This window comes from Nomascus leucogenys, chromosome 19 (genome assembly GCF_006542625.1).
Source record: "Nomascus leucogenys isolate Asia chromosome 19, Asia_NLE_v1, whole genome shotgun sequence".
NCBI classification, from domain to species: domain Eukaryota; kingdom Metazoa; phylum Chordata; class Mammalia; order Primates; family Hylobatidae; genus Nomascus; species Nomascus leucogenys.
Genome location: NC_044399.1, coordinates 59,078,970 through 59,087,827, shown reverse-complemented (window position 1 = coordinate 59,087,827; position 8,858 = coordinate 59,078,970). Strand labels below are relative to the sequence as shown.

The 8,858-nt window shown below is 48.1% G+C and overlaps 1 pseudogene; it reads left to right on the top strand.

Moving 5' to 3' along the window:
• Positions 1 to 661: 661 nt before the first annotated feature.
• Positions 662 to 2,138, top strand: LOC115831550 (annotated as a pseudogene).
• Positions 2,139 to 8,858: the final 6,720 nt, after the last annotated feature.

The window sequence follows — 8,858 nt, the reverse complement described above, 5'->3', positions numbered from 1 at the left end:
CCAAAGCTCAGGGAAAGGAGAGATCAAAGTGTTGGATTGGTTCCCTCTAGTGGTCAGTGTTAGCACTGCACCCAGCTGCCTCAGGCGGGCCCAGGAGTGGTCAGCAAAGTGGAATTCAGGAGTGAATGGTGCTCAGAACCCCACAATCTATTGGCTGTGTTGGCCCCTTTTCCCAACACACACATTCTGTCTGGTGGGCTGAGGTTAAACATGCGGGGAGGAGGAAAGGAACAAGATAGAGACTGGGATGGGGTCGGTAGGGTCTCAAGGACTGGCTATCCTGACATCCTTCCCCGCGTTCAGGTTGGCCACCATGGCGTGCTGCCAGAGGGCACCACCTGACCCTTAAAGAGCGGACAAGTTGGGTGGTGTCTCTGACTGAAACTCTGTGCACAACCCTCACAACGCTGCTCACGGTGGGAAGGGAAAGATGACAAGCCAGGGCCATGATCCCAGCATGTGTGGGAGGAGCTTCTAAATTATCCATTAGCACAAGCCCGTCAGTGGCCCCATGCATAAACGTGCAGAGAAACAGGTGTGGAGAAGCAGCGAGAGAGAAGGGGCCAGGGCATAAAAAGGGCCCACAAGAGACCAGCTCCAGGATCCCAAGGCCCAACTCCCCAAACCACTCAGGGTCCTGTGGACAGCTCACCTAGCTGCAATGGCTGCAGGTAAGCACCCCCAAAATCACTTTGGGCACAGTGTGTCCCAAGGGGAGAGGCGGCGCCCTGTAGATGGGACGGGGGCACTAACCCTCAGGTTTGGGGCTTCTGAATGTGAATATCGCCATCGAAGCCCAGATATTTGGCCAATCTCTGAATGTTCCTGGTCCCTGGAGGGACGGAGAGAGAGAAAAAAACAAGCAGCTCCTGGAACAGGGAGAGTGCTGGTCTCCTGCTCTCCGGCTCTCTTCTTGGCCCTCCGGTTTCTCCCCAGGCTCCCAGAGGTCCCTGCTCCTGGCTTTTGCCCTGCTCTGCCTGCCCTGGCTTCACCAGGCTGGTGCCATCCAAACCGTTCCGTTAGCCAGGCTTTTTGAAGAGGCTATGTTCCAAGCCCATCGCGCACACCAGCTGGCCATTGACACCTACCAGGAGTTTGTAAGCTCTTGGGGAATGGGTGCGGGTCAGGGGTGGCAAGAACGGGTGACTTTCCCCCACTGGGGAAGTAATGGGAGGAGACTAAGGAGCTCAGGGTTGTTTTCTGGAGCGAAAATGCAGGCAGATGAGCATAGGCTGAGCCAGGTTCCCAGAAAAGTAACAATGAGAGCTGGTCTCCAGCATAGAAAGCAGCTTTCTTCTTGAGGGGGGGTCCTTCTCCTAGGAAGAAGCCTATATTCCAAAGGACCAGAAGTATTCATTCCTGCACAACCCGCAGACTTCCTTCTGCTTCTCAGACTCTATTCCGACACCCTCCAACATGGAGGAAACACAGCAGAAATCCGTGAGTGGATGCCTTCTCCCCAGGCGGGGATGTGGGAGACCTGTGGTCAGAGCCCCCGGGCAGCACAGCCACTGCCGGTCCTTCCCCTGCAGAACTCAGAGCTGCTCCGCATCTCCCTGCGGCTCATGTAGTCGTGGCTGGAGCCCGTGCGGTTCCTCAGGAGCATCTTCACCAACAGCCTGGTGTATGACACCTCGGACAGCAATGACTATGACCTCCTAAAGGACCTAGAGGAAGGCATCCAAACGCTGATGGGGGTGAGGGTGGAGCCAGGGGTCCCCAATCCTGGAGCCCCACTGGCTTGGGGAGAGAAACACTGCTGCCCTCTTTCTAGTAGTCAGGCACTGACCCAAGAGAACTCACCCTTATTCTTCATTTCCCCTGGCAAATCCTCCAGGCCTTTCTCTACACCCTGAAGGGGAGGGAGGAAAATGGATGAATGAGAGGGAGGGAACAGTGCCCAAGCGCTTGGCCTCTCCTTCTCTTCCTTCACTTTGCAGAGGCTGGAAGACGGCAGCCCCCAGACTCGGCAGATCCTCAAGCAGACCTACAGCAAGTTTGACACAAACTCGCACAACCATGACGCACTGCTCAAGAACTACGGGCTGCTCCACTGCTTCAGGAAGGACATGGACAAGGTCGAGACATTCCTGCGCATGGTGCAGTGCCGCTCTGTGGAGGGCAGCTGTGGCTTCTAGGTGCCCGCGTGGCATCCTGTGACCCCTCCCCAGTGCCTCTCCTGGCCCCGGAAGGTGCCACTCCAGTGCCCACCAGCCTTGTCCTAATAAAATTAAGTTGTATCCTTTTGTCTGACTTGATGTCCTCCTATAATATTATGGGGTGGAAGGTGGTGGTATGGAGCAAGGGGTAGGTGGGAAGACGACCTGGAGGGCCTTCAAGGTCTATTGGGAACTAGGCCGCTGAAATATAAGAGGTTTGGCTGTTCCTGGGCCAGAAAAAGGCTGACACATCACTGCTGTCTACTACTCACTGAGGCCATTCCACCAGGTCAGTGGTCCCAGCTTGCTGGTCATAGCTCATTGGTCATCCCAGAGATGACTTGAAGGCATTTCTTCCTCCCCCACCATCACCAGCAACACCAAAGCTAGCCCCCCAGGAGCAGGAAGAAATGAAAACAAGATGGGCTATTAAGTACAGAGGCAAAAACTCCCCAACAGGTGAGGAAACAATGGCATAGAATTACTTGTGTTTAGAAGAATTTTAAGATGAATATTTCTTAAGCCCAACTACTCTTGGGAAATGAGAACAATGCAAAAATGAGTTTGAGACATAGAGAACCAGAGCATTTGGAATCTGAATTAGGGCAAGGGAAGTGATAAAAACATCTGAGATGTTTATTATTTCGAAATAAGCACTAAAGAGCGGTGGTTAGTTAAGAGTTTACTCTCCCAAACACCTTAGCTAAGTGACTGGTGACCTATAAATCGATACTAAGATGCTCACAGGAAGTCTAGTATCCAAAAATGATTTCATGAAGCCAGGAATTATTTTGCAATGCAAATAATCAACCCCCTAATTAATCTTCTTTAGAAGTTCTGATTCTTAGTGTTATCATGAATTTTCTTGATAACGAGACCCACTTGTGTACATTTTTGGCTATTTTACAGTTAATAACTCAGTCCTTGGGAAGTGGTTGAAAGTTGAACTAATCAGAATTCTGGAGCTGCTGCATTTCTCAGCTCAGAAGCCATTCCTGCATCTTATGCCATTCTTCCACTATCGGGCTTTAAAATTATGGCATTTTGGAGTTAGAAGGGCCTCATACATCAGTCTAGTTTCTTCTACATTGGGAATCTTATCCTACGGCATCCGTTACAGTCAGTATTCCAATTACGAGTGTGTAGCACTAGAACCAAGGGAATCACTTGCACGAGGATCCTCATTCTATTAAACCACTCTCATTGCAGAAAACTTTTTCTTGCATGAAGCTGGAATCAACATTCCTGCAACGTCCTTCATTTGGCCTTAAAATCATTTAGAAATCTCAGTCTTTAGAAGTCCATGGAATGAGCACAATTATAATTATCTCTCGGCTTGCGTGTTTTAAAAGGAAATGTGAGCCATCTTAATAAGTATTTGTTGAATGCACGTGACAGGGGAATGACAATGTCCAGCGCCTACTTGGGTGGCTAAGAGGGTTCTAAAGTGGGGTGGTCATAACATATAACTGAACTGCAGGGGGAGCCACACTCCAGAGAGTGTCCACCCAGCTCCCCTCAGGTATAGGAGAATCCACTCAACCACTGCTGGTTGAGAATTAGAAAGATACTAGCTGACTTTGCACATTTTAGAATATAAAAAGACCTTAAAGACCATCTACCTTAAACTCTTCGATTTACCCACTGTTAGTCTACCTTTAAGCTCCTCAGCTTGGTGTGGACAGCAATTTCCACTGCAAATTTGAGATGCCTGGGGTGTTTTCTAAACGATGCATAAGTAAGCCCTCACTCCCTGAGATTCTGATATAATTAGCCTGGAATGTGGTCCAGGCAAGAGTAGTTGGAAAACTTTCCCAGGTGATTCTAACATGTAAACAAGCATGAGAACCACTGTGTTAGGGACCGCAAAGATGAGACCCATGTGTCCACAGCTGTTGTATTGGTGGAACAGGGAAAAAGGAGAAAAAGGAGATGAGAGGCCTGGGCCAGTTGTGGTGCCACCTGCTCCTAATTCCAACCAGTCATCTGAAAAGGGTTTATCGTGAGCCAGTCACAAAAAGACAAATACTCTGTGATTCCAGTCATCTGAGGTACTCAGAGCAGTCAAATTCATAGAGACAAAAAGTAGGATGGTGGCTGCCAGTGGCTGTGGGGAGGGATGGAATAGGGAGCTATTTAATGAGCACAGGGTTTCAGCTGTGCAAGATGAAAAGCGTTCTGGAGATGGATGGTGGTGATGGTTGCATGATGATGTCAACGTACTTGACGTGACTGAACTGTACACGTAAAGTGGTTAAGACGGAAATGTTTATATCTTCTCCAACTAAAATTTGTGAATAGTTTATTTTTTTGTTTTTGTTTTTGAGACAGAGGCTGGAGTGCAGTGGTGCGATCTTGGCTCACTGCAACCTCTGCCTCCTCCCGGGTTCAAGTGATTCTCATGCCTCAGCCTCCTGAGTAGCTGGGATTATAAGCGTCACCACCACACAGGGCAGATTTTTGTATTTTTGGTAAAGACGGGGTTTCGCCATGTTGGCCAGGCTGGTCTCGAACTCCTGGCCTCAGGTGATCCACCCTCCTTGGCCTCCAAAGAGATAGGATTACAGGCGGGAGGCACCGGGCTGGCCTTAATGGTATTTTCTAATGAAAACTCTTCTTGATAAGATTAGCGAGACTCGCACAAGGAAGAGTTCAGCAGGCAGAGCTCCAGTCATCCTTGACCCCTGGGATAATGTTTTACTGACTCTGTCTTTTTTTTTTAATTTACCCTAACCTAAAATGACCACTTCTGAATTTCTTCCATGAGCATTGTCGAAATACACGTGGTGGGTTTTGTCCCTTTATACACAGTTGAGAGCAGAACTGACCCCTTCCTTTTCTTCTGAATTGCAGGGTCTGGGCTTCTAGGCCAAGACAAGCTGACACATTGCCTGGCTGCTTCTTTAATTCAGAAGGCCCTGGAGTGCTGAGGCACACAATGAGCACTGCTGGGATTAGGGTTACCAACTCATCCTGAGGTTTGCAGGAACTTTCTCAATGCCAACACTGAAAGTCCCACATTCCTTCCGGAATCCCTCAGCTCAACATACCCTCAGCTCACAGGACTGGTCAACCTATTAGTAGGCCTAAATCTTATGGGACCAAACTGGGGGGAAAGTAGGGGAAGGAGCAAGAAAAAGACCAGAGAATCAGAAAGCTGTGCACGGTGTATATGACTTTGATGACCCTCATGGTTACCATGGATTTCTGACTCTTGCTTTGAGTTTACTGTGATTATAATGATGTGGATAATTACCACCAAAATAATCAGTATAATAATAATAAAAACCAATTAATGTGAACACATGTCTCCAGCACCATGCTAGTTTCTTACAAGTATTATGTCATTTCTTTCTAACTATAATTCTCTAAGGTAATACTATTATTAATCCTATGGTACGAAGTCCCACTAACGAAGTAACTTATGTTTTCTCTGGTCTAGAGAGAAAGACACCAGAATGTCACCGTGACATCCTTGAGAGATAATGGCCAGGCACAGTGGCTCACACCAGCAATCTCAGCACTTTCGAAGGCTGAGGCGGGAGGAGGTCACAAGTTCGAGACAAGCCTGGCCAACATGGTGGCACCCCGTCTCTGACTAAAAATAAAAATTAGCCAGGTGTGGTGATGCACACCTGTATTCCAGCTACTGAGGCACGAGAATCACTTGAGCCCGGGAGGCAGAGTTGCGCTGAGCCCATCATGCCACTGTACTCCAGCTGGGTGGCTCAGCAAGATTCTGTCTCAAAAATAATAATTAAGAGGTAAACTTTTGGAGTATTAAAGGCCACTCTTCCTCTGGAGATAATCAAGGTAGCTGCAGTTAAGCGTGAGCTGGTTGCTTTAATGTTCACAAGGAATATGATCAAAACCATTAGGAGGGTGGGGCCTCCTCCTATAGACAATGAAGGCAGCTACCTTAAGAAGCTCTATTATAACTGGAAAAGAGATATGAGACCCTTTCGGCTTTAAGAATCAATGAAGTTGGGCGTGGTGGCTCAGCCTGTAATCCAGCACTTTGGGAGGCCAGGTGGGCAGATCACCTGAGGTCAGGAGTTTGAGACCAGCCTGGCCAACATGATGAAATCCTGTCTTACTAATAACACAAAAATTAGCCGGGTGTGGTGGCGCACACCTGTAATCCCAGCTACTCCAAGGCTGAGGAGGAAAATGCTTGAAGTCGGGACGCAGAAGTTGCAGTGAGCCGAGGTCACACACTGCACTCCAGCCTGGGAGACAGAGCGAGACTCTGTCTCCCAAAAAAAAAAAAAAAAAAGAGAATCAATGAGAAGGGGCTGCCTGACCCTGGTTGTGGGATCCTTCGGAAGGAAAGCGAACAGAGGTTCCAAGTCTACAAGGGAAAGAGCCCAGCCTACTCTGAAGAGCTTTGCGGGACGGCTCATCCAAACTACTGGGCTCTAAGAACTGGAACCCTGGAAACCCCAGCAAGAGGACACCCGCAGCTGGACCAGGCCCCGAAGAAGCAGATCATCCTCCCTCAGAGATCCACAGCAGCTGGGAACCTGGATCTGCAGACCCGCTTGGTTTGATGGTACTGTGTGGGACCATCTGTCAACACTGACACCCTGTGGCAGTGAGAAGCAAAGGCAGCAGCCGGCTAAGCCTCCAGGCTCTCCTGCTGGAACTAGAAAGTCCAAGTGGCCCCCTTCTTCCCTCCCTTTTTGGTTTTGTTTGTTTTGTTTTCTGTTTGTTTGCTTTTGTTTTTGTTTTCTTCAAGATGGGGTGTCACTCTGTTGCCCAGGCTGGAGTTCAATGGCACGATCTTGGCTCACTGCAACTTCCACCTCTCAGGGTCAAGCGATTCTCCCGCCTCAGCCTCCCCAGTAGCTGGGATTACAGGTGCACACCACCATGCCTGGCTCATTTTTCCCATCCTTGTTGGATTTGCTGTGCTTCAAGGCACTGAGGCCATGAGGCAGGGTTCACAGATACAGGATAACTACAGCCCTGATGCGGCTGATCCTGACACCGAAATGGCTGTGGATCCCTGCATGGGGTGGCTCTATACTCCTATCTCTTAAACCTGCTTCTTAACTTACTTCCCCAAAAACTCAATTCGAGGAAGGCAGATGATTTATATTAGACTCACATGATGAGAGAGCAGTAGCTCCACCTAGTGGAAACATTGAGGTTGAAAAGGTCATGTTCGGGGATGATGCTATTTTGCAAACTCAAGATATTTCCTGTCCCTCCAGGAAGCCTTCCTTGATCCGAGTTATGCTTTCTCTTAACATCTGTTTTCCCAGTCATAGGAGGTCATGCACAAATGTAATCTCCTACTTCTTTGTCTTGCTTTCCTAATAATTTGTGGAAGCCAGGGACAATGTTTTGTTCACCACTGTATCCTCACTGCCATGTAGGTGGTGAAACCAAAGGGTTACTTTTACACTCAATCTATAACACCAGACTCTGGGGAGTTCTGGGAAGAATGGGAAAACGTTTTCCCTCTGCTGTCTGATGCCACGATTTTTTCTAGCTGGTATCTGCAATTTGGAAGGCTATGGAACTCTATCTGAAAGTCTGAACTTTAGCTTTTGTTTTTGTTTTTGTTTCCTTTGTTTTGTTTTTGAGACAAGGTCTGGCTCCGTCACCCAGGCTGGAGTGCACTGCATGATCTCAACTCCCTGCAACCTTCCACCTCCCGCACCCCAGTGATCCTCCCACCTCAGACTCTCAAGTAGCTGGGACTACAGGCATGTGCCACTATACCTGGCTAAGTTTTGTATTTCTTGTAGAAATGGGGTTTCTACATGTTGAAACCAAGTTGCCCAGGCTATTCAGAAACTCCAGGGCTCAAGTGATCCGCCTGCCTCAGCCTCCCAAAGTGCTGGGATTACAGGCATGAGCCATCGCCCCTGGCCTGAATTTCAGTTTTGAAAGCAGGTTAAATAGGCTGCTGCCCTGAGCTAATGCACCCCCTGCCCTGGGCTGGTTGTTTATGTTATCAACATGGTATTTTTTCCTGAGAAATTGTACTTGAAGTTATAAAATGCAGCCGGAGCGGTGGCTCATGCCTGTAATCCCAGCACTTTAGAAGGCCAAAGTGGGTGGATCACGAGGTCAGGACTTCAAGACCAGCCTGGCCAAGATGGTGAAACCCTGTCTCTACTAAAAATACAAAAAATTAGTTGGGCATGGTGGTAGGCACCTGTAATCCCAGCTACTTGGGAGGCTGAGGCAGAGAATTCCTTGAACCGGGGAGGTGGAGGTTGAAGTGAGCCAAAATCACGCCACTGAACTCCAGCCTGGGCAACAGAGCGAGACTCTATCTGAATTAAAAAAAAAAAAAGTTATAAAATGCAACCATTTGACATAAGCAATGACACAGAAGGCAAGGGAAATGCATTTGGATATCATAAGATGACTTTTATTTTTACCATAGCAACATTCCAGTGAACATTTCTTGACTGATTTGGGAGAAAAGATCTGGTTTTATGATTCCTCATGCCTTTTCTGAGGGTGAATATACTCTTTCCCAAGGACAGGAAAGGAGGCTGAACCATAAACATTTTCACAAGAGGATTCCTCTTGAAGCTTCAAGGAAATTGTTTACAGACAGAAACAATATGTACTTGTTGATGAAAAGGGAGAGTAAACATTGCAACTCTAACCTAGACGCCGATATGGGTAAAAAAAAGAAAACTGGCAAATGCGAACTCACAGGTGATCACTCTATGA